Here is a 26,536-nt window from a genome sequence, read left to right as displayed (position 1 = left end):
TTTTCCTTAAGTGGGAGAAACTTAAGGTTGTTTATCTGCTGAGAAGAAGCTGCCAGGAGGGAGCAGGGGACAGAGTGAAGACATAACCAGGTAGGGGATAAGTGGACATCAAGGTTCTTGGTAAAATGAGAAGGGGAACTATCTCCTGATGGTTTTCCAAAGCAGTATGTACATCAGATGTCTCAAACTGAGGTTCATATGCACATTCTAAGGCCCCAACTCTAGAGCACCACAGGCACAGGGATGGATCTAGGAATTGCTTGTTTAAAAAAAAAAATAAACATTCCTCCAGCTGATACCAATTCCTCTGATGGGTGGAGGAATTAGCCTGGCAGATATAGAACGAGAAAATCATACAACTTCATCAGAAATGAGTCCACGATTCTGGTTTTTCACTCTGTCCAACGGCTTCACCCACATGACTCAGGGCTGGAGCGGGAAGACGGTCCTCTGCAGCAAGGACAGGGAGGCTGAGGCGGGCCCTCGGCATGCTGTTCCTGGAGGTCCCAGTGAACACTAACTGGCACCAGGGAAAATGATGGTAATGGACTGTACTGTCAACCACCAAAATCAATGTGTTGTAAGATACCTGGGACTTAGGCACAGACATGTGGTTTGCACGTCCTACCATGATCCTGGGAAAAAGGGCAGGCAGCAGAGGCTTGTCGAAGTCCTCCCACGGAGAGGTGCAGCAAAAACACAAGAAGAGCCAAGCTTTGCAAGCACAGCGCCCCCTGGCTGCCATCACTGTGGTCTCTGTGCTTGCAGCTTCCCCAAGGAGCTCAGGGCTCAGGCCCCAAGACAAGGCAGTGGGGAGAGAAAAGGGTCTCTCCACTTCCATCCTGGAAGCCCCAAAGAGATTCTCTGGGCCTGTCCTCAGGGGAGAGTTCCTGAAGCTTGGCTGTCAGGCACGAGAAGGCAAGCAGTCAGGAGTGGGCTGGTACAGTCTCCCATCAGGAGGGGGGCGGCTCTGCTCCCATAAGATAGAGCCTGGGAGCTGGAAGCATCCTTTGAGCTCTCACTAGGTTCAGTTTTTCGCATGACTCACGTGGGAGCTTTGGGAGGTGCTGAGTTTGGAGAGAGGATCTTGAGGCGTCTTGGAACTTGGTGGAAAAAGGGCAGAGCTGTCTTCTGAAGCAGCTACTTCAGGGTAAAAACTGCCCCTGGGACCTAGGCCAGCAAGTCGTTTGATCCCAGTTGTCACCTCCAGCTGGCTCTGTAGTCATTGTGATGTGCTGCTCCTCAGTGGCTGTGACTTACACCTGGACACGCTTCCTCACTCCCGGGATGGTGGTTGAGCGAGGCCTTTTTCAAGGCCTTGCCCTGAATGTGAGCTTTGGGGGTCAGGAAGGAAAAGTACAGCTGATTTTGAAAGCAAAGAAACAGGTTCTTCACACCCTGAGAAACAGGACCCATTGCCAACGGCTGCCTAGTTCAAGGCTAGAATAAGCTAAATGGAAGATTATGTTCAGGATCAAAATGAGAGATTGCTAAAAGCACACCTTCCTGGGTCCCGTCACCCTAAGATTCTGATTTAGGGGGTCTAATCATCTTTGCCTCATTGTGCAATTATTTCAACCAGAAAGAAAAGGAAAGAGAACTCACTACAAGTTCACAAATACTTCTGGACAAAAGTCCCAGGGACACAGAATCAGCGTAGCCTTGAACGTGAACGGGGCCTATATGGCCATGGCCTAAGTAAACCAGAGGAGGCTGCAGAAAGCAAGGCCAGAGTCCTGGGCCACTCAGATGGTCTTCGTGCCAACTCTTTTGGGTTCTGTTTTCTCAAGAAATGGAGCAGAAGATTTGGGATATCATGTGCTCATATGTGCTGAGGGAAGGCAATGTCATCCTTTCAGCTTGGTCACTCCAGAACAGAGCACAAGAAGGCCACACTAGGTGGGAGACGAAGGTGTCAACCAAAGGCCATATCGGTGCAGCGTTCAAGGCTGAGCAGGTCTGTGGAGGGGCTATGTCTTCCCCTGGAATTACACCAAGTCAATCACCCAGAAAGTATTTTGTAGACCCAGCACTGTCTGCAGCCTCATGTCCTGGCCAGCAAGGAATTTGCAAGGAGGACTCAGAACATAAAACCGATCTAGAATAGTGCAGGGTAAAACACAAACAGTTCCAGCATCCTCATCATCCTGACCCTCCACATACTTTTTCAGAAAGAATCTGCCAGTGCCCTTGATACCTCTATCCTGGAGCAGCAAAGGATCCGTGAGTGGCTTTCAACATTAGAGAAAGCACAGACACCCTAGTGAGGTCACACCACCCACTGGAAAGCTGAATTTGCCAGCATTTCGTTGGGATCCCATCATTTCAGTGCAGTAACTAGGGGGGTCTTTCCTGCTATCAGCAGTTTCCAGTGGCCAATAACCCACCTTTGATCAACTAGAGATGGGAGAGTAAATTTATTATGACTTAAATCTTTCTATGCATGGGTTTCATGGAAGAGAATGGGGAAAAGTGGACCGGTGACCTTCTGTCTTCCAGCAGAGAGAAGGTGTATGGCATCTTGAACCACTTCTCCCTTAGCCTCAGCTGCTCCCCCATATCCAGAGGCCCTCCATTCTCTCCCCAGTCAGAAAGTGCCAGCTTAGGACGAACCCTCTTCATTCCTCCCAGGGTCTCGGGTAAATGCTCAGGGGTCTTGGGCAAATGAGTTGGGATTGTGAGGTTGACGGGGTCAGGGGAACACAGTGGGGTACGAGTCTTCAGGCAGACAAGGGGTGTGCAGGTGAGACCCTGGTAAGTCACAGTCTTCAGGTGTATTGCAGCATCAGGTGGGCTGCAGCTGTTACTGTGTGCCTTTGATTTTCCAAGTGGCATAAAGGAAAGAAGACAGGAGCCTTCCTGGATGCCACACACCCATCCAGTGTCCTTCCTTCTGAGGACAGAAGGAAAATGAGACCAGCTCCCTCCTCCATCCCCCTCAGTCCCCTGACTGTGACATCAGTTCTCATCCTGCTGGGGGTGAGGGCGACTGGAGCTAATAATTAATTTTACTGGCTCCAGGCGTGCATCAGCTTCCTTGTGCTTATTAACAAACCTCCTCTGCCCTCTGCCTGCCCCCTCCTAAACCTCTGATGTGCTCCCAGCCTGGGCACTCTGTGGCAGGGCTGGGGAGCTGTGCTACAGAACTGGACACCATAGGTCTCTTCAGGGGTCTTCCCAGGATGTTAAGCTGGAGGAGAAATTTAACCACATGGAATTTCTCAGTTCCCTAACTCCGAGCCTGCCATGACAGAGTCTAGGCTTCAGTGATAGAGGGTGAACGGAGGACACAGGGATGGGATGGGGAAGGGTGGTTGTGTAATGGCCAGGGCAGGGGAGCCCAGGACAATGCAGTGGCCCTTGAGGGCTTAGCCTTGTCCTTCCTACCTTCCAGCAGGTTGGTGTTAAGGGTGGCCAGTCTGGTGGAAAGATGGGTGAGGGCAGCAGTGGTGACATTTGTTATAGGAGACAACACGGCTACCATCTCCTTAGAATTTGCAACCTCACAAGATGACATTTCCATGGATGGGTAGACACGGAGATTAAAAACAGAGAGGGGTTCTGCCCAAGGCTGCAGCAGCCAGAGAGACTCTCTGAGATCAAAGGCAGTGAGAGCCTACAACATGATGAGACCCAAAGGGATCTCTTGTGGGGATGCTGCAGCAACTGAGAACAGGGATCCCTGAGCCGACCCCTTGCCATAATGGTGCCACTAATCCACAGGCCTGAGGCTAAGACTTCCAGGCTCATGCCCGGACCTCATCTGATTGCCCAAATAACAAATAACATGGATATAGTGCCCACCATGTGCTCAGCATGGAGCTTGTTAAAGCTGAGGCACTCTCTCCTTACCAAACGCAAGCCTGGGAACAAGACTGCCCCAGGCATTCGGCAGCCCAGTGTGTGTGAGCTCAAGTGTGCCAGGCACCAGTGGGAGCTCATAGCCTGGCGTGGGTGACCCCTGGGAATGGTGGGAAGAGCTGTCCCCAGGTGCCCTGAGCTGTGGCTACACACACTGGGCATATGAGAGAACAGTGCACCCTGAACCCTTAAGTCTTTGAGCCCTCAGAAGCAAAAGCCTCAGTGGGCCTCTGACATAGCAGGTAGTAGCAGACTCCAGTCACTAGACCTGAAGACTGCATTCCATTGTGCAAAAGTTTGATGAGATCATGGAGTTGGAGTCTCCACAATGGAACTGATGCCCTTATAAAGGGATGAAGAAATCCAAGCTCTTTCTCTCTCTCCCTCCCTACCTTGTGAGAAAAGCAGGAAGAGGTCCCTTCCCAGAACCCAACCACACTGGTATACTGGTCCCAGATTTTCCAGTTTCCAAAACTATAAGAAATAGATGTCTGCTATTTACGCTACCCTGTCTATGGTATTCTTGTTATAGCAGCCTGAACGAAGACATGTCCCCTCCTTAAAATCATACCCAATTCATTTCATCCATTCATTTTTCCATGTATTCAGCTAGCATTTATGAAGTACCTGCTGAGTGCTTCAGTGTCCAGGCCCTCAAGTATCCCACAGGGTGGTGAGAAAGGCAAATAACCCACAGAACGCAATGCTGTGTGGTCAGTCCTCTGAGCAGGGACTGAGGGGGGACACGCAGGATCACACTGTGAATACAAAGGTGGGCTCTGGCATCAGAATGCCAGGGTCTGAATCCCAGCTGCATCACAGATAAGCTGTGCAACCTTGACAAGTGATGGCATTTCTCTGGACCTCATTTCCAGATGATAGCATTTCCCATTTCCCCATCTATGAAACGCGCAATGATAGTAGACAAGGGTAAACGTGAGGATTAAATTAACGCATATAAAGTACTTAGAACACAGCATGAAACCAATAAGGCCTAGCTGAGGCATGAGGAGGGCCCCACACTGAGTAGGAAGGAAGATGATGGGGACTGTCCTCTGAGGAGGGAATGCTGGAGGAGAATCTTGGCAGATAGGAGTTATTAATTATGACTAAGAAAACAAAATTGAAGATTTCAATGAATCCTGCTCTCACACTGACTTGTGGCCAATGGCATTATTCTTCACTCCACCTTTTTAAAAAAAATTATTATCATTGTTAAGTTCACCGTGTCAGCCTCACGAAGCCTGAGGCTAGGCACTCATCCCTATGCCGCAGTGTGACACAGCCAGGAAAAATTATCATTGTGATGACTACACAGCAAGATGGGCAAGTGCTTCAAGTAGATTACACAAATAGAAAGTATATTGTGTGGGGGACTATTTTAACATATGTGTGTATGTGGACAAAGACTGGAGTGTATTAAGCAAAATATTGTAAAAACGGTTTTGCCATGGCGGAATTATAGGTGGCTTTTCTCTTTTTTTCAAAAACAAATTCTCATTTTGGTTAAAACAAGGTTTTAGGCAACCTGTTGAGATCTAACTCTTCAAGGATGTCTATCAGTTAGCTCCTCACTAGCTGCAGAGAAGGCAATGGAGTGGTTGAGTAAACTAGGGGACAGATGCACGCAGATATCTAACACAAAAAATTAAGTGATGCCATGGGACTCTGGAGGACTGTGACAGAAGCCCCTGAATTTCCAGGAACACCCCTGGAATGCAGCTCCCAATCCTATGGTGTTGTTCCCAGTTAACCAGGCAGAGTGGGGCTCTCAGCCAAATGGCAGGCTTGGGTTCACCTGCTGGAGATGAGAGGCCAGACTCTGAGGCTTCTGGGTTGGAAGCCAGGAAAGGACTGCAGTCCCAAGAGGCCTTCAGGAGCTGCTGTAGACTCAGGCAGCCACGACACAACAACAGTGGAAAAGGAGGTGGTTTGACTGAGCTGGCGCCCAGTCTCTCAGAGGACCAGGAAGGGAGGAGAGGAGGTGGAAGAAGCCCTGTGTGGGGCTTGTGCTCAGGTGCACCCTGTCAGCTGGTGATTCCCCACAGGCCTGGCAGACACATGTGCTCCTTCCTGGAACTGTGCCCTGCCGGGCGGCCCATGTATATGCTCTAGTGCTAGGGACAACTTCCTGCCTGGGGCACATGGAATCAGTTCAAGATGGCTTTCTCCATGGGGAGGTGACGTTGCCGCTCCTGCCATGGGGACATACCACACTTGCAGGGAGGAGTTGTCCCTTGTGGTCTTTAATTTGGAAGCAACCAACTCAAACAGGCTTAAATCACAAAGGGATTTATTGACGCCTGTAATCCCAGCACTTTGGGAGGCTGAGGCAGTCAGATCATCTGAAGTCAGGAGTTGGAGACCAGCCTGGCCAACATGGTAAAATCCCATCTCTACTAAAAATACAAAGATTAGCCAGGCATGGTGGTGCGTGCCTGTAATCCCAGCTACTTGGGAGGCTGAGGCAGGAGAATTGCTTGAACCTGAGAGGTGGAGGTTGCAGTGAGCTGAGATCGTGCCACTGTACTCAGGCCTAGGTGGCAGAGAAAGACTCTGTCTCAAGAAAACAAAAACAAAGGGAAATTGGTTCACAAACTGGAAAAAACAAAACAAAACAAAACTAGAAGGGCACTGTGGGATCATGTTAGGAAGATGGAATCTAGGGCCAGACTGCTGAGTGTTATTCATGACTTTACCATTTACTGGTTGACTGAAATTGGGCAAGTTATTCTACCTCTGGAGGTCTATCAAACCTTTTCGGCCCAATTTCCTCATCTGTAAGATGTGGGTTATACTAGTATCCATATCCAGGATTTTGTGTGAGGCTTCATAGAGATTATGCGTTTAAAATGCCTAGAACATATTAAGTACCTAATATCTGTTTGCTATTTTTATTGTTAACAGGAATTCAGGGTTGGTTTGATTCCTTGGCTCAACGATTCATCAGAGACCCAATGTCTTCCATCTCTCTGCTCTGTCTTCCAAGGTGTGAGCTTCATCACAAGGCCAACTTCTCTCATGGTGACAAAATAATTGCAGCAGTTCTAGGTTCACATCCATACACCACATCTCCAGAGGAGACAGAACATTTTTGTCTCAGCATTCTAAGTAGGAGTCCTGAGATTTACTGAGATAGGACTAGTTAGTTCACTTGCCCACTCTTGAATCAATGATTTGGCAGAAGAAATAGAGTCAGCTTCCCCTACAAAACCCAGGTGGCATAAAGGAGACATGAACTCCTGAGTGAAAATCTGGATTTTATTGGGAAGTAGGAAGAGGGTAAAATGATGCTGGGTAAGTGATCAGTAATATTCACTAATGGGATAACTGCATTATTAAATCAAGCATAGAAATGATAAATTGAACCATCTTTTGCCAAAGGGGGGTGTAGTGGATTTAAAACATGGCACCCAGGCCGGGTGCAGTGGCTCATGCCTACAATCTCAGCACTTTGGGAGGCCAAGGTGGGTGGATCATGAGGTCAGGAGTTCCAGACCAGCCTGGCCAACATGGTGAAACCCCTTCTCTACTAAAAATATAAAAATTAGCCCAGCATGATGGTGGGCACCTGTAATCCCAGCTACTGCAGAGGCTGAGGCAGGAGAATTGCTTGAACCCGGGAGGCAGAGGTGCAGTGAGCTGAGACCACCCATTGCACCCCAGCCTGGGTGGCAGAGCAAGACTACATCTCAAAAAAAACAAAAACAAAAACAAAACAAAACAAAACAAAACACTTGGCACCCAATTCTTCGACACTCTTTCATCAGGAGATGGGCCCATATACTTTCCTCTTAAAACTGAACTCTCTAAGAACCAACAGCATATAACAGAAGTGGCACTATGCCAGTTTCCTGGCTCAGGCCTTAACAAACTGCTGGATCTCACTTCCTGCATCTTCAGCTGCATACTCTTGAACCCAGCCACCATGCTGTAAAAAAGTCCAAACTAGCTAATGTGGGCAACTCCAGGGAGAAACCTCATGTAGATGGTCCAGTCAACAGCTCAGGTGAGGTTCCAGCTGATGGCCAGTTTCAGCTACGAGACATGTGAGTAAAGATGCCTCTAGATGATTCCAGTCCCCAACCATCAAGTCACCCTGGTTTTGAGTCTTGCTAGCTGAGGCCCCACACATCATGGAGCAGAGACAAGATATCCTGAATGTGTCCTGTCTAAATTCCTACCCACAGAAGTGATGTGCATAATACAATGGCTTTTTTTTCACACCACTAAATTTTGAGATTGTTTTCTATACAACAATAGACAGTTGGAACAAGAGCGTCACTGGGCAACATGTCAATGGAGGGGGAAGAAGACTAGAAGAAGTGGGCGAGGATGTTTAGTTTTTACAGCAATCATTTAGCATCTAGAATCCTAAAGGCCTGTACTGCTTGGTTCTTGGGCAGAGGGGGCGATTACTCCCATCGCCCCTCCCAGAGCTCTGCCCTACCAAGTCAGGACAACTGACAAGAGTCAGAGAGTCTGTTAGGATAACACTGCACTGCAGCCATGCTACAGGAAGTACATAAGATTATCAAAAGATAGCCAGTGACAGAGAGGAGGATTCTAGTGGACACAGAGCTGTGAGGAAAGAGAAAAAGGAAGAGGCTAGTGAGGAGTAGCTCCCTGAGGACCTTTCTAGGTGGACAGGAATGGACTAATAAGGCACTGGGGAGGAAAAACAGAATTGCTTTATGCTGTCCTGTAGGATAGACATGTGTGCTTGCTTGTCTAGCAAAAGGTACCTTCCTGGTCTTCCAACTGGCAAAGGTAAAACCATTATCATTATAATCAATCTGTAATGCACTGAGCACTCATTAGAAGTTAGCATTTTACCATATTTCCTCACTTGATTTCTACAACAATCCCAAGTCTTTATTCTCATTTAACAGACAAGAACAGGCCTAGAATGAATGGTACATTAACCAACGGCAGTGGATTTCAGAAATGGCCCCAGTTCTCCACTTCCTGTATCCATAGCCTTTGCAATGTGACTTTGCTGCTCCTCCCATTAAGAAGTAGAATCTGCTTCCCCATCCTTTGAATGCAGGCTGGACCTGGGACTTTCCTTGGCCAGTATAATGCAGGGGAAGTGGTGCTGTGCCACTCCTGAGCTGAGGCCACACTCATAGAGCTCTGCACTGTCATCACATGGACAAGCTCTGGCCAGCCTGTTAGAGGATGAGATACCACATGCAGATGGCTGCAGCCATCTAGCCATCCCAGCTAAGAATAACCAAGCCCAGCGTGACCAAAGAAATGCCCCCCTGAGCCCAGCCCACAGAATTGTGAACTCCATAAACACTATTGTTTTAAGCCACTAAGTTTTAGGGAGGCTTGTCATGCAGCAAAAGCTAACTGAGACCGCCCGGGCCTGTTTTCACAAACTTGTTGGCTACCAGGAAAGGAGAGGGAGAGGCCTGAGGTCTGTGGCCCCTCAGCTTCATCAGAGAACAAGAGGGGAAGAGGGTACTGGGGCTTTAGGAGACAGCCTACCCTGGGACTGTGGAAAATCTTTTCAGGACTTTGAGAGTCAAACGAAAGTGGCCTGAATTCCTGTGCACTGGCTTTCAGATGAGATTGACTTTGGAGTGACCCTTCAGGATCCACGTACTGATGTCTTTTTTTTTTTTTTTTTTTTTGAGATGGCATGTTGTCTTGTTGCTTAGGCTAGAGTGCAGTGGCATGATCTCGCCTCACTACAACCTCCACCTCCCAGGTTCAAGCAATTCTCCTGCTTCAGCCTCCCCAGTAGCTGAATGGTGGCACCTGCCACCACGCCCAGCTAATTTTTTGTACTTTTTAGTAGAGATGGGTTTTCATCATGTTGGCCAGGCTGGTCTCGAACTCCTGACCTCAGGTGATCCACCCGCCTTGGTCTCCCAAAGTGCTGGGATTACAGGCATGAGCCACTGCGCATGGCTCATATTGATGTCTTAAAAGAGCAAAGAGCCATATGGATTTGAAAAACCTACTTTTTAAAAGAAAACTAATTTCAGGAAAGAACCAAGGATTAAAACCAGTCATTCCAATGGTGAAGGATGGCACTGACCTTTCCCAGGGCGAGGGTGGACACAACAGCAGCAGCGTCCACCTCCGTATCAGTGGAGCTGTGGTCAGGATCCCCAGGACCAGGGCTTCCAGGAGGAGGCTGGGGACAGCTCTGGTAGCAGCATGGTTGCAGGGTGACTAAGTGAGGGGGAACTGGAAGGGGAGGGCCAGACGTGTGAATGAGGGGCAGGGCAGAAGCCTTCAGTTAGAAATAGAAGAAAGGAAGATTTTAGTCAAACCTCAGATAAACCGCAGCAGCTGCAGAGAGGACTTACAACACTCCACAGTGGACGGGTGCAGGAAGTCCCTGGAATGGGTCCCCCTGAAGGATGAGAGCATTTCAGTGACACAAGCCGGCTAGGCCAGGCCTGGCTCAGGATGAAACCCACTAAGAGGATGGCCGGTCCTTCACCACCGGCTCCTCCCTGATATGCCCATCTTCCCATCCACTGACTCTTTTCAGCTCATTTTGCTGGTTTCTAGTTCTTCTCCCCACCCACTACCTGGCTGCCCATCCTCCCCTACCATCATCTCTGTGTGTACTCCTGCTCACTGCACTCCAGCCTGGGCAACAGAGTGAGACTCCATCTCAAAAAAAAAAAAAAAAAAAAAAAAAAGAAGAGGAAGAGAGAGCTAAGCTCATACACTCTTGCCCTCTCACCATGTGATGCCCTCTGCCATGTAATGATGCAGCAAGAAGGCCCTCACCAGATGCTGGCACTATACTCTTGGACTTTTCAGCCTCCAGAACTGTGAGCTAAATAAACTTCTTTCTGTTATAATTACCCAGTCTGTGAGATTCTGTTATAGCAACAGAAAATGGACTAAGACTCCGACAAACCAACTGTCTGTCCATCCATTCAGTATTCATTGCCCACTGAGTAGGAAGACTGCTAGCTGTCCCCCAAATCCCTTCTTTTTGACTCCTGCGCATTTAGCCACTCATCTAGCATCTACATGTCCCAGCCTCCTCTGCAACCAAGAGAGGCCATGAGACTAAGTTTGGGACAATGAGCTATGAGCAAAAGTGATACATGTAGGAAACTTCTGGGTCATCTCCAAACTAAATCCAGCTGCTTTCCCTAGACTTTGCTCTTTTCCTTTCTTATGGGCTGGAAAGAAGACACGGCGGTAACCCAACTTCAACCATGGGAACTAGGGCCACACCCTGGGCCTTGGCAGAAGACTATTCACCAAGATGATTCCAGTGAATGACCTCTTAGAAGAGAGCTGCCCTGCCAGCCTGGCATAGCCTGATAGATAGCTTGACGTGAGAGAAAGGGCTTCTAATGCATTTAAGTCACTGTGTTTCTGGTCTCTTTGTTATAGCAGCTGAGCCTCTACTCTAACTACAGACCCACCAGACACTATGCTTGGTGCTGGGGGCACAATGGTGGCCCAGACATATAACCCTTAGATTAGTGGTGGATCCAGACACACAGCTGGGTATTTGCTGGTCAAGGTGATAAAGGCTGTGAGGGGGGCAGCATGGGGAGCAGTGGGGCAACAGCAGCCCTTGACCCAGGCATAAGAGCACGGGAGGGCTTCCAAGAGGAAGGAGAGATCTCAGGTGAGTGTGGAGTCTAGGAAAGGGGAAGAATGTTCCAAGTAGAAAAGAAGTGATATATGCCAGGGAGAGTGGGGCATACTCAAGGTATGACTTGTCCTCCTCTGCCCTCCCCTTCATCAACCATGCAATGTTGAAGTCCTCAGCCTCAGCCCTAGACCTCTCCTCTCCCCAGCACACAGCTTCTCCTAAGATCCTCTCCCCTCCACCCAGGGCACCTGATTGAAGACTTCATTCTCCAGCACAGACTTCACCTCTGAGCTCCAGACCACTGACAATGGCTTACTTGACAACTCTTCTGAGATATTTCAAAACCCTCTCAGAAACAAGTACAAGAACAAATTCCTGACCTGTCCCTGCACTAAGCCTTGCCCTTTCTCATCTCAGAGATCCACACCCACTCCCATCACCTGCACTAGCCAGAACCCAGGATTCCCTATGGCTCCTCCTCCCCACAGCCCATCTAAGACCAAATCTGTCATTTTTACTTCTAAATGTCTCTTACTTCCACCCACTTTGTCTCTGCTAACGCTGCCTCCTAGTTCAAGTTCCCATCAACTCTTGCCTGGACTGCTGCCTCCTAACAGGTCTCCCACAGCTGTGCTGTCTACAACAGCTGCAGGGATGTTTTCAAGATGCAGATATAAATATCATTCGGCGGCTCCCATTGCTCATAGAATAAAAACAAAGGCAGGGCAGGGTGGCTCATGTCTGTAATCCCAAATCCCAGCATGTTGGGAGGCTGAGTCTGGAGGCTTGCTTGAGGCCCGAGCAACACAGGGAGGCTCCATCTCTACAAAAAAAATTTTTTTAATTAGCTAGGGGCAGTGGCATGTGCCTGTAGTTCCAGTTACTAGGGAGGTTGGGTAGGAGGATGGCTTGAGCCCAGGAGTTCAAGGCTGCAGTGAACTATGATTGCACCACAGTACATCAGCCTGGGCGACAAAGACCCTGTCTCAAAAAAAAAAAAAAAAAAAAAAAAAAGATATAAGGCCTTCCCAAGTTGGTCTCCCTGATCTCTCCCACCCCAGCCTTGTTTTTCACTGCACTCTTTCTCGGCCAGTGAGGCTTCCTCGGGAGGCCTCCACGGTCCCTCACTTTCCTAGCTCTGAATGCCTCTCCTTCACAGACCTCCTCATCTCACACTTGTGGGTGGATTATCTGATGTAATGTCTCTCTCCTCTAAGAGACAGGAAGCACCACATGGACAGGGACCAAGTAAATTTTGCTGATACCACTGTATTCCCAGCATGCAGCCCAGCACCTGGCACAGAACTGAATGAAGGCTGCACTCACGTGTTGGGAGTTGGCATCCCTTATCATGATGGCCTGGCATTCCCATACCCCATCCTTCCCCCATCACTCAGCTAATGCCTCACAGTGGCTTCTCTCCACCATGCTGCCAAGATAAGATAGTTTCCTTCTATCATTTGCCAAAGGGGCAGTGTGAGATTAGGACACCACGCTTCTCTCAAAGAATTAGTGCACATAGCCGGCTTCACAGCTGCAGACCCTAAGAAAATGCATTGGGATGGGCCAGGCGAGAACTCACCATCCATATAGGTCAAGCGCATCATGAACCTGATCAAAGTCAGGGATGCGCAGAAGATTCCTCATGCAGAGGTATGGGCTCCACTGGAATAGGAAATTCCAGCCGCAGCACTCACTTCTTGCCATTATGAACTTTTAGCTCCCCAAGATTCTCCTTCAAAATGCAAATTTATCTTCAATTAAATCCCTAATACATCAGTGTGACTTTTTTTTAATTTCATTGCTTGAGAGAGAAATCAGCAAGAGAAAACCTTGGGGTATGAGGGGCAGCTGATCAAGACTCAGGGATGGGAGGGGAGAGGCCTTCCAAGGCCCAGCTGCACTCATTGTCTCTGCCCAGGGAAGCAGCCACTACAGGGGTGGCTGTGGACTTTAAACGGCCTTCACCGAGTCAGACTCAGCCCAGTCATGGCTGCCTTTTTTAAAAAGTGATTGGGGCTGAGTGCAGTGGCTCATGCCTGTAATCCCAGTACTCTGGGAGGCCCAAGTGGGAGGAGTGTTTGAGCCCAGGAGTTCAAGACCAGCCTGGGCAACATGAGACCTTGTCTCTACAAGTAATTTAAAAATTAACCAGGCATGGTGGTGCATGCCTGTGGTCCCAGCTACTCTGGAGGCTGAGGTGGGAGGATCACTTGAGCCGAGACAGTCGAGGCTGCAAGTGACCTGTGATTGCGTCACTGCACTCCAGCCAGGGTGACAAAGCGAGATGCTTTCTCAAAAAAAAGCTGGGGGTTGGGGAGAGGTGTGGGGGACTAAATGCAGGATGATCACTTGAGGGCAAGAGTTTGAGACCAGCCTGGGTAACATAGTAAGACCTATCTCAGTTTTTTAAAAAACATTTTTTAAATTAAAAATAAAGAAAAAATTGAAAAGAGACTACATGACCATGATGATGTGTAAAGACATTTTGAGAAAGCACATAGAAGCAAGATGGTGAGATGTGGAGAAGGTGGCAAACAGCAGTGTCTTTTTGACAGCATCATCCTCCACCAAGGTCCAACAAGGTCGGGCGTCCTGGACCCACAGGGAGGGCAGTCTGGGGCCACCTCTCACATCTCATTACAATGAAAAAATAAGGCTGCATGTCAGGGAAGAGGCCACGGGGGCAGACCTCCCCCAAAGAAAAGGGTAGGCCAGGCCCTCCCACCTTCCCCGGGCTAGTGGTGGAAGCAAGGCAGTGACTGAGTTTTTGCACTCACTCTCTCCCGCCCTACTGTCTCCTCTGTGCAGCCTCTGATTCCTTCACCCCATAGAACAACCATCCCCCGCAGAACAACCCATCTATCTGGGGAGAAGACCGCAGGGCAGCCCCTGAGTCGGAATCTGACTGAAGCCTCCGAAAGCGGTGCATGCTGTCACAGTAAGAGCGGCTGCTGCTGGCCGCCTCTCCCTTTCAGTTGCCCTTACTCCCATGAAGACAATGGCCCTGGGGTCCGAGGGAGTCTCAGCTTTCCCTCTGGCAGCTAAGGGCACCATGGGTAGAGGACTTTCAGCCATCATCATCAGTCCCTGGCGTGCGTGCATGCATGAGTCTGTGTGCCTGAGTGTGTGAGTGTGTGTGAGTGTGTGCCTGAGTGTGTGAGTGTGTGTGAGTGTGTGCCTGAGTGTGTGTGTGAGATCCTGTTTTGTGTGAAGAGCTGGCAGGGTGAGTGAGATAGCAGAGAGCCTCCCACAGGCTCATTCCTTCCCGAGGCTTCATTCCCCATCTTCTCCATGGTCTCGAGCTGTACTAGATTTCTGGGTACAGCTTCACTTTTTTTTTTCAACCGGGTTTGCTTTGCTTTTTGCTTTCCTGTTTACTAGAATCACGTCACACAGACACAATGATGACGGGAGACACACAATTCCTGAAGGGAGAGCAGTCTCAAGAAGGGACACTCTCTTCCCTGCACGGGCTGTGAGTCCTTCAAGGCAGCACAGCCGAGAGGTTAAGAAGACCCAACACCAATGCTGAAGCCAGCCTGCTTGGGTCTGAGCCTCAGCTCTGCCACTTCCTACCTGTGTGACTTTAGACAAGTCATCTAACCTTTCTATGCCTTGGTTTCCTCACCTGAAAATGAGAGCAGTAATGCCTATCTCTGTGTGTGGCTGTGAGCAGTAGAGGGGGTAACAGGTGCTTAGAACTGGAGGGAGCAGCGGTGGTCACTAGGAAAGTGTGTGTGTAGCTATTTTTGCTGTAGAAAATAGGGCTGCATTTACTCCCCTTTATAGTCTAGGCACCAGTGCAATGCCTAGCACATGGCAAGCCTTTCATAAGGGTTTATTAAATGAATAGATCTCCAGAGAGGCATCAGACAAGGCCCAAAGAGCCGTGTGTCCACGGAACTAGACAAGCTGTGTTTGTGGGTTTCTGCTGCCCTGTACTCTTGTGGTTGCCAGGGGCTGGGGGAGGGGGGAGTGGGCAGCTCATGTTTAATGGGCACAGAGTTTCCGTTTGGGAAGATGAAAATGTCCTGCAGATGGATGGTGGTGATGGTTGCACAACGTTGTGAATGTACTTACTGCCACAGGACTCTTCACTTAAAAATGGCTGAAATGGTAAATATTACATTTATGTATAAAATGTTATGCACATTTTACCACAATAAAAAAGAAATCTCTTCCGGATGTCCACTAGCTCACTAGTCATTGGCAACCTTGGCAAGAGATGGGTCTTTACCTGGGACACATACACTCCACACAGCAGCCACTCGGGAGGCTCGATCATGTAATCTCTCCACAAATGAATTTCATTTCACCACGGCTTTTTGAGAATGGGGAGAATTTCTTTTTCTTTTCTGCTGTGAATGAGGGCTACTGGCCTTGCAGGAGACTTTTGGCTGGGAACCCCAGAATACCTGGCCATCCCAGGCCCATAATACCAGCTCTGTCTCCCTAGCCCCTTGCCCAGCAGCTGCCCCAGTCAGGAGCTCCGAGAGACTGTGTGTCACTTCCTCTAACGAACCGCTCCTGCAACCTGCAGTAAGGACAGAGCATAAGTTTACCTGCCAGGGAGCGGCCGCAAGGGGAGTCATGCTCCATTCTGGTGATCCCCGTCTGATTACTGAGCCAAGGAGAGAATCACAGGGTCAGACAGAGCTGTGTCGGAGGCTGATGGATTTTCAAAGCAGAACTCGTTAGGTACAGGGATACTTAACTGAGGCTTTGCAACCTAGGGCAGTTCTCTTTCCAGCAGTCTAAACAAGCAGGAAAATAGGTGGCAGCCCCTGAGATGGGGAGGGCAGGACTCAGCCCTTGGCCTGATGTCAATGCAGGCTCTGGGGAGAAAGTCACCAGCAGACATTTCCTATTAGGGAAAGAAGGCTCTGTGGATGTGAAAGCCTGAATATCTATTGGAGTGCAGTTGCCTTTGATATTTTGGTGGTTCAGACTATCCACTGCAGGCTTCCCCATGCCTAAAAGGAGCTGAAAAATGGGTGACCAGATATGACATGGTATTGATTATTTTTGTCCTCCCAGAAACAGCACTTTAGGAAATCTTGTCCTGTTGAACACCAAGAAGCACACTCATGTTTGCCCTGGCCTGGGTCTTTGCCCCGTCTTCTCCCCAACCCTGTTCAGAAAGTCCCCATTGCCACTTAGCCACCCCCCACTCTGTTCCCCACAACCCAGAGCCCAGCCAGGCCTTGTGGCCCAGTCCATAGACCTGGCCAGCCACCATCGCCTGCCTCCTGCCTCACCCACCCTGGGTGCCCGCCGGCAGGGATTGGAGAGCAGCCTGCTGGAGCATCAGACCAGGCCAATCTGTCTTTCTGGGAACCTTCAGCCTCCAGCTGGAGCTGACTCTCAATTTTCGGTTGAGAAGTCACTTTTCTGCATTCCCACCACACTATCTATCTGCAATAGGGCAGCGTGAGTCTCACCTTATTGAGGGCTTCTGCTGTGCGGGCCCGTTCTGTATAAGCCTGATCTAGTCCTCACAAATCCCTGTGATGTGCAGGGCAGTGGTCAGGCGACTGCTCCTCGTACCTGGCTGCCTGAGCCCACCAGCTCTGCCCCTTCCTAACTTGGGCAGGTCCATCAAGTTCTTTGCGCCCAAGGCTCTCCTCCCGCTAGCGCCTACTTCACAGGCCTGCTGTGAGCAGCCTGTGAGTCCACATATGCAGAGTTCCGGGATGCAGCCAGCGGCCTGGCCAGCAGGGAGCCCAGGCATGTGACCCCAGCCCTTCTCGGAACTGACCGCGGTCCACACCTGCAGTTCCCCATGAGTTGGGGTGGGCCTTTCCCTAAGGGGCTGTGAGACCCACAGCCCTGGGGCCCCGCTGACCTCGAGACACGTCCTCTGGGCTTCAGGAGTCCTGTCACTTCTCTTGCAAAGCTCTCTCCACTCTGAGAGTTGGCAACGGTAACGTCCCCACCTCGGGCTCCCTGAGGTGCACATGTTTATGTGAGGTTACGACATCTCTCGCAGGCCTAGTCACCCATCACTTTGGCCTATTTCACATCAGTTTCTCTTCTTCTGGAAACAGTGCCCATAGCTTCTTTTGGGATCCTCCTCTCCCCCATGCTCAGGCCATGAAGTTTGGGTGGGACTGACCTTGGCCCCAAGTTCCCAAGGTGGGCACATGATACAGGTCTGGCCGATCCAAGCGTCTCATTGCCCCATCACAGTGATTACATAGGGAAGGGCACATGACTCAAGCCAGGCCAATGAGCTTCAACTCCAGGAGCTTTACAGGACAATTAGGGAAAAACAGCCCTTTTTTGAAGGAAATTCTGTCATTTGCAACAACGTGGGTGAACCTGGAAAATGTGATGCTAAGTGAAATAAGCCAGATACAGAATAAAAACTGCACGATCTCACTTATACGTGGAATCTAAAAAAGTCAAATACACAGAAACAGAGAGTAGAACGGTGGTTACCTGGGTCAGGGAGGTGGTGAAATCAGCAGACAGAGGTCAAAGGGTACAAAGTTGCAGTTACATAAGATAAACAAGCCTAGAGATCTAATATATGGCATAGGGACTACAGTTAATAAAAGTATAGGCCGGGCGCGGTGGCTCACGCCTGTAATCCCAGCACTTCGGGAGGCCGAGGTGGGCGGATCACGAGGTCAGGAGATGGAGACCATCCTGGCTAACACAGTGAAACCCTGTCTCCACTAAAAATACAAAAAATTAGCCAGGTGTGGTGGTGGGCGCCTGTAGTCCCAGCTATTTAGGAGGCTGAGGCAGGAGAATGGTGTGAACCTGGGAGATGGAGGTTGCAGTGAGCCGAGACCGCACCACTGCACTCCAGCCTGGGCGACAGAGTGAGACTCTGTCTCAAAATAAATAAATAAATAAATAAATAAATAAATGTACATTGCAGGCTAGGGGCCATGGCTCATGCCTGTAATCCCAGCACTTTGGGAGGCCGAGGCTGGAGGATCATTTGAGGTCAGGAATTCGAGACCAGCCTGACCAACATGGTGAAACCCCATCCCTAATAAAAATACAAAAAATTAGCAGTGCATGGTGGTGTGTGCCTGCAGTCCCAGCTACTTGGAAGGCTGAGGCAGGAGAATTGCTTGAATCCAGAAGGTGGAGGTTGCAGTGAGCTGAGATCACACTGCTGCACTCCAGCCTGGTGACAGAGCAAGCCTCCATCTCAAAAAAATAAAAAAACAAAGAAAGTATACTGTACACTGGAAATTCACTAGGAGAGTAGATTTTAGGTGCTCTTACCACATACATCCACACAAACGTTACTCTGGGAGGAGATGGATGTGTTCATGTGCTTGACTGTAGTATTCATTTCACTATGTACATCAAAACATCATGCTGTATGCCTTCAATATACACAATTTTTATTTTAAAAATTAAAAATAAATAAAACCCCCTCTTTTTACTGGAATTGCTAGTTAAAAAGACATTGCCATGATGGATCACTATGAGTCACTGTGTAAAAAGAGTCTACTTAAAAATCAAACAATATAGAGGAATGGAAGTTGGGCCAAGAGCTAGAAAGCAAAACAGAGCCTTGAGGACACATTTGAGCACCTGGATCCAGCAAGGCCTGAAATCCACTGTGCCCTGGATTTTACTGTTCTGTGAACCAGTGAATCCCATCTTCTGTTTAAACCAGCTTGAGTTGGTTTTCTAACACTTTTAACTGAAAGAGTCATGACTAACCTGCCACCATCTGTTACAAAAGCTCTATGTGCATTAACTCACTTACGGCAACAAGCCTGTGAAGTAGGTACTACTAACATCAGGTTCATCAAACCTGAAGCACAAAATGCTTAATTGACCTGGCCAAGGTTAGAAAGAGCTGGTCAGGAATGGCAGGACTGATGCACCACTTTGGAAAATCTGCTGTATGTGGTAACTAACATATGCAGGGATCCAGGTGCCCAGATAACACTACTGCAGGTGCTGGACTAACTCCAGAAAGTTGGATTAAAATAACAAACCAAACCCCAAACCTGCGGCAGGCCCAGGACTCAGACATGATCTTCGTCCTACTGATTCCCATGTGACCTCCGTCTGGGGATCGGGGTAAGGAGGCCTGGGTTCTAGCCCTGGCTCTGCCTCCATGTGACCTGGGAGAGTCCCTCTTGCCTCTGAGCCTCAGTGCCCATGTCTGTAAAATGAGAGGCTTGGATTGTGTGTTCCTCAAGGATCCTTCCAGCTCTAACTTTTCATGAGCCTGGTCCTGTGAAACCATTCTGGCAGAACTAGTACCATGGACCCGGACTTTCCTGTTCAATGCCAAGGCAGGACCACTTGAGGGGCTTCCAGGCATTTCCCCAGAGGTTGGGGCACTTTCCCTGAGGCAGAGCAGCCAGAGTACCTGAGTCCCAGGAATGCTGCCCAAAGGCCGACTCAGGGACTTAGGGGACTCAGGAGGCTTCCCTGGCCTGCTTAATCCACGGGGAGGCCCTGCCCTCTAGGAGTGCTTAGATGAAGGGTGCTTCCCTCTGCTCGGTCTGCTCATGGTAAAACTGTGACCAACTCCACTTTCCCCTTTCCATCTCCCAAAGGCATCTAGCCACATAGGACTCTTAGCCTCTCCCACCTCAGGTTTCCTGGTTTCCAATGAAGCCCAGCTTCATGGCAGTATCACTGTAGACCCAGGATTTGGTCAAGTGCCTACTTTCAACAACGCATACTTGTTGAAAGTTGTTAAATGAACACAGTAGGCATCAGAAAAACAGACTGAAAAAAGCCCTGAGAATCTCAGAGTCAATGGCTCTCATCTTTCCAAGGTCAAATTACATTTCAATGACCTTGACCCAGGACACCTGTGCTGTGAATGCCCCTCTGTGGAGGAAGGTGATGGTGCCCGTTTCTTTGACAACAAGGGTAACAGGTTCTGACAGCAGCCTGTATCATCGTCATGCCCTTTAATTCTTATTTATTGACTGTGCTTGTTCAACAGTGTCTCGCTGCCTCTCTGCTCTGACCGCCTGTCCATGCCAGTGTAGCAGCTCTGACAACACAGGTTTTTAAGCAATTTTGCTCAAGAGGCCTCCAGGCACTCAGAAGTGCAAAGTAGGAGAATAAAGAAGGGAGAAGGGGCCAGGCGTGGTTGTTCATGCCTGTAATCCAAGCACTTTGGGAGGCTGAGGTGGGTGGACCACCTGAGATCAGGAGTTGGAGACCAGACTAACCAACATGGAAAAAGCCCATCTCTACTAAAAACACAAAAGTTAGCTGGGGGTGGTGGTGCATGCCTGGAATCCCAGCTACTCAGGAGGCTGAGGTGAATCACTCGAACCCCAGGCAGAGGTTGCAGTGAGCCAAGATAACACCATTGCACTCCAGCCTGGGCAACAAGAGTGAAACTCCATCTCAAAAAAAAGAAGGGAGAAGGTCCCAAGGGGTAACCCTGGGGTCCACAAAACCCCTGGGGCATCCATGAACTATAACTGAAAAAAAAAATTTGCATCTTAATTTTCACTAACCTTGAACTCAATTTTAGCATTCCTTCTCATTATGAATGCAGACAATAACCACAGTAATATTAACACAATCTAGTCTTCATCACCAAATGGAAACCATAGACATTCCTGCTACGGTCAAGAAGTCAATTTCTCAAAATATCATTTGCACTTATCACTGTTTCAAAGTTATGGTACTTCTTAGACCCTCTACTGGATCTTCTTATTTAATACATCAATACAGAAGCACAGTGTTTCTATATGCAAATTTTTTTCTGTAGTTTTTGTTTTGTTTTGTTTTGTTTTGTTTTTGAGACAGAGCCTCATTCACTCTGTCTCCCAGACTGGAGTGCAGTATGCGGTCTGGCTCACTGCAACCTCCGCCTCGCAGGTTCAAGCAATTCTCCTGCCTCAGCCTTCCAAGTAGCTGGGATTATAGGTGCCCACAACCATGCCTGGTTAATCTTTGCAGTTTTAGTAGAGACGGGTTTTACCATTTTGACCAGGCATCTTTGCAGTTTTAGTAGAGACGGGGTTTCACCATTTTGACCTGGCTGGTCTCAAACTCCTGTCCTCAAGTGATCCTCCTGCCTCAGCCTCCACAAGTGCTGGGATTACAGGTGTGAGCCACAGCGCCCGGCCTACAAATTTGTTTTTAAAAATATTTTAATAAGTCTTTCTTTTTTTTGAGACAGAGTCTTGCTCTGTCCCCCAGGCTGTAATGCAGTGGCGTGATCTCCGCTCACTGCAAGCTCCACCTCCCGGGTTCACGCCATTCTCCTGCCTCAGCCTCCCCAGTAGCTGGGACTACAGGTGTATGCCACCACGCCTGGCTGATTTTTTTTTTTATTTTTATTTTTAGTAGAGACGGGGTTTCACCGTGTTAGCCAGGGTGGTCTCGATCGCCTGACCTCGTGATCAGCCTGCCTCGGCCTCCCAAAGTGCTGGGATTACAGGAAGTCTTTTTCAATATCATTGGGGCTTTTAAAGTCTATGTATTAAATGCATTAAAAATGCATTTTAAAAAAACATTATTCTGAGAAGGGGTCCAAAGCTTCATCAGACCGCTAAAGGGTCCAATGGCACAAAGGTAAGGTTAAGAACCTCTGGATTTAGGTCTCTAATATCTCCTCCCAGGTTCAGCCCTCATCCCTTCACATATGAAGGATGAATGATCATTTGTTTGGATGCTGTGGCTCCAGGTGCTGGGGAAGCAGGGAGCCCAAGGAGGGAAGAGCTCTCTGTGTGATGCTCCTTGAAGAAAAGGCTGCTCTGGCCAGAAGGAAGCCAGGCGGAGGGAGGTGGCTTGGCCCCTATGGGGTAGAAACTTCTCTCACCCTGATGCTGTGTAGTCTAAAACAATGGCAACTACATCTGTTCGACCTTCTGAGTTTCTTCACCTGTTAGAGGAACTGTGCTTAGCTTCTTCCCTCCTACTCTGTAGATTTCTATTGTATTTTACAGGGTGGTTTTGGGCATCATTGGCTGCTCTGACACTGCCAATGTGCTTTGGATGATCCCTGTTGCTAAGAAACAAACCTCAAATGTATCTTTAAACACACAGCTCCATAAAAGCACATGCCTCCTGACTCAACTCCATTATGTCTTTTCTTGGGCTGCTGGGATACACTAACAGCTGTTTTCCAAAGGCCACATTTTGAACCTCAAGGAAATCTCACTGACTGTTCTGCTTACCCAGAGGAGCCACCAGAGCTCCGGGTGACAGCCCTGAGCAGAAAGGAGGGCATCACTCCAGCCAGTCGCCTTGCAAACATCCAGCAGGGGGCTTGTGAAGGAGGGCCTCCAGGGAGGGGCAGGGCTCAGGTTGGTGGCAGAGCTAAGGAAAGGAGGAGCACTGATGTGTGGCAGTCACCCCGACGGACCAGTGAGCTGTGGGCCTGTCTTGGGGGCTCCCTTTTAGTATTTCTAAGAACCACTGACCTCATCTTACTGCAGAGCAGCTCCAGATTAAAAATGCTTCAAACCAAATCCAACCCCAACTTCTCTCCCTGCAAGGCTCTAACCCTCTTCAGTATTTTTACCAGACAGTGCAGATCCCACCATCCCCTCCCAGTCCTGAAGGCAGAAGAGGGGCACGCAGGCAGGCCATGGCTGGAAGTAGCCACTCCTGGCTCTCCCTCTTGTCCCTCAGTCCCAGGCTTTGGGGGTACGTTACATTGAGCTTCCCCAGGAGCGTTTCTCAAATGGGATGCTTTTCAAACAATGCAAGTTATCTGGCCCCACTCCATTTCTGCTAACATTGAGTCAGAATCTTTGAGGACAGAAGCTGGGGTTTTACATTTTTACCAAGCTTCCCAGGGGATTCTGAGGTCTGAGAACTGTAGTGTGGGACCGCACATCAGCCATGTCCCTGACAGGCTATTTGGCCCCAAAATTACTGAGCACCTTCTACAAGCCAGGTATTGTACCAGCCACAGAAGACTGGAGTTGAGTGAAGACTCGACCTGTGCTCAACAGGCCCACAGCCTAGTGGCCCTGCTGGATCACAGGGCATTGGGCCCTCATAGCTGGAATGGGAGGGCTGGCTTCACCCCAGGACAAATTCTAAGGATAATAATAATAAGGACAATATGTAAGCCTCGCTATATATATGTGCAAAGTGCTATTCTAGGACTTTATATATAATAACCTTTAATATTCAAGAGAGCCCTATGAGATGGGAACAATTATTATCCCATTTTACAGATGAAGAAACTGAGGCATAGAGAGGTTAAGTCACCTGCCTAAGGTCATACAGCCATCATGTGATAGCGTGGGATCCAGGAGGTATTCCTTCAGAAGAAAAAAAAAAAGTTATCCCCAGAAAACGGACATCAAAACTTGGGGAAGCATGCACGTGTGGGCACACATACAGCACACCAGCATTCTGGGACCTGACTGCTCACCCTCAAATACCCTTTTGCTGGGGACACCACAAGGACCTCTGCCTCCCACCCCACCTCCTCTGAACAGTGTAGTTGGCGGTTCTGCTTCTGCTTATCCTTGCTTCTAGAGAATGAGAGAGGCCACCCTCATTCCTGGCACCAGGAACAAAGTCTGTCCCTGAAGCAATGAGGTGTCCTCCAGAGAGCAATGTCCCAGGGGCAAAGCTCCTTATTGCATTTCATGCCTTGGGCCTCCTTTCAAAGCCAAAGTCAAGGGACAAGGGACATGCCCGCTCCTCCCCACAGCTGGGACAGTGGCTGCCAGAGGGGGCAGCAGGCAGCCAGGCACCAGACCTGGCCGTTCTTTGCTCAGCAGTCTCCTTCCCTCTCCTCCTGGCCACCCATCAGCCTCAGTCAAGCTGCTTGCTACTTATGCTTTAAACTTTTTTTAAAAAAAATTAAATGTATGTTGAGGGAAGATGCTGGAGCTGCGCTGCAGGCAGCGTTCTGGTTCCAATTCCCACTCTGGATGGGGCGATGAACCACATTCCTGAAACTGTCCCTGCCAAATTCCTCTGGGCTATTTCAGGGCAAAGAAAAAAAATGCCTGGGAAGCCCTAGGAGCAGCGCTGATAGGCCCTGAACAACCCACCCCGCCTAGGGTTGACGGCAGCCCCGAACCCGCAGTGGGACTCACAGCCCTCAGCACCCTCAGAATGAGGCCCACCCAAATCTCACTACTCTAGAAGCACAAACTCTTTCTTTTTCAATAAACACACTTGAGAAATCGCAAATCAGCAGCAGCTGCCGGCCTTTGCAGAGTCTGCAGACTGGATAGTCTCCTGGCCTTTCCCACTAGTGTGAAGCGAGAGACCATGCATAGCGGAGCTGGTGCTCTGAGTTTTTCTGATTTGTGCAAACTTCTGGATGTGGACTTGTCTTAGGCACGTGTGGGATGCCAGTATGCAGGCTCCCGGGCAAGTACATGACCTCTCCCAGGCATCTCAGGTTCGGCTTCCAAGGAATGGAGATCAGTGCTCAGCCAGACAGGTAGTCCAGTACCTCCTCCTCGGGGTGCCCTGTTCGCATTTCTGACAATACATAAATAATAATGTTAACACAAGGGCTTTCTGGTTATTCATAATTCTTTATGATTCATAATTCTGTATGATTCAAGCCCCTCGGCTGTGTTCAATTAGGCAGTGCCCGGCGCCAAATGCCTGACCTGCTCACTAGAGACCCCTTGGCAGAGTCATCTCATGCTGGCACGCTTCCACTTTTCACTGCTTTTACCTGTCATTTCTTCTCCAACGTGTGTTTGGCTATTAAAAAATTCTCTGTCTTACTTATTCATCTCCTCCCTCGATCTCTTTGTATAGCTCATTCTCTGGGAAATAAAATTTACTGGCAGACCCCTGTTTGTGAGCCGTAACAAATGTCTGGCATCACTGATACAAATGATGCTGTTTAGGGCCATTGGGACCATCTACCTCTTCTCATTAAATCTGCTTTCCCTCAACCACTGGCATTCAGGATGAATATAAAACTATTTCTTATTCAATGTTTCCTTATTTTGTTTAATAGCTAATATTATTGTGTTTCTACTTTCTGTTCTTCTCCACTGCAAATGTTCAGCATTTTAGCAGGGTAGTGTGGTAAATGGGATTTTTGAACAAATGTGGTTTGAGAAAAGAGCCCTCGGGGCCCTCACCACCCCTTGGATAGCTCCAGGACGGACAGTCTTCAAAGGCTTTTTGAGAGCAAGGTTTGGGAAGATATTTCAGATCAGTCTGGCCTGGACAGGACCACTGATCAGCAGAGCAGGTGCCCTGACCTCAGCACCCTACTGGCTTCATCCTAGGAACAGGCTGGTCTCCTTCTCCCCGACCAGATCTACTTCCAAGAAGCCCCTTGTGTCGTGTGCTGTTTAGAAATCCAGGCCTCTGTCATAACATGGACTCTTGGAATCTTATTTGCAGCATTTGCAGGAAGCAGCAATGGGGCTGCTGCCAAATTCACCACCTACCTTCCCCCCAACACTGCATATCAACCTCAGCCTTCAATGTGCAAAAATCCCCACAAAAATCATGTTTATGGAAATTATATTGCCATGGCAACTGTAAAGGTCTCACAAGTATTTTAAAAATAGCAAATTAACAAAACCCACTTATAAAAATCTAAAATCTGTTCCTTCACAGGAATTAGTGATCATACAAGGTCCAGCAAATACAAGATACGTTTTGTGACATGGTGGCAAAAAGTCAGTTAAAAGGGCTCTTGATCCTGGATTAATTGGGACAGAGAGTTGAATTAGTGAAAGCAAAGTTTGATTTTTTTCTATTAAGAGGTTGCACTTTGAATTTATTCTGGAAAAATGACACCAAGACCTTCTGGTACAAAAAAAAAAAAAAATGTGGGTAAGAGACCTGAATTGCTGAAATACTAATTTATTACTTTCTATTTTCTCATCACTCATATTATTACCTTCCATACTCTGCAAGACTATTCCATTTTTAACTCATAGGTTTTTAGCAGTTGCATAAGCTTCTGCCGCTGTGATTTAGCCTGGCTGAATCTCTGTTATAAAACCTGCTTCTCAGAAGTCTGCACACAAATCACACAAGAGGGGGTAAAAATCAGAAGTACCCTACTAGAACCTTTATGCCTTTTAAAAATGTAATTGGCATGGCTATCAAAATGGATTCTTTTAAGTAGATGATGCACTAATTTTTGGTGTCTTTTGTAAAGACTTAAAA

General features: G+C 48.6%; 1 protein-coding gene across 1 annotated transcript in view; it reads right to left on the bottom strand.

Moving 5' to 3' along the window:
* The window catches only part of LOC105478626 (stum, mechanosensory transduction mediator homolog), a 64,107-nt gene that overhangs the window by 19,445 nt on the left and 18,126 nt on the right, over window positions 1-26,536 (bottom strand). The gene's annotated exons all lie outside the window — the stretch shown is intronic.

Source organism: Macaca nemestrina, chromosome 1 (genome assembly GCF_043159975.1).
Source record: "Macaca nemestrina isolate mMacNem1 chromosome 1, mMacNem.hap1, whole genome shotgun sequence".
NCBI lineage: Eukaryota > Metazoa > Chordata > Mammalia > Primates > Cercopithecidae > Macaca > Macaca nemestrina.
Note: the sequence above shows the minus strand (reverse complement) of the source record. Positions and strands in the feature narration are given on the sequence as shown.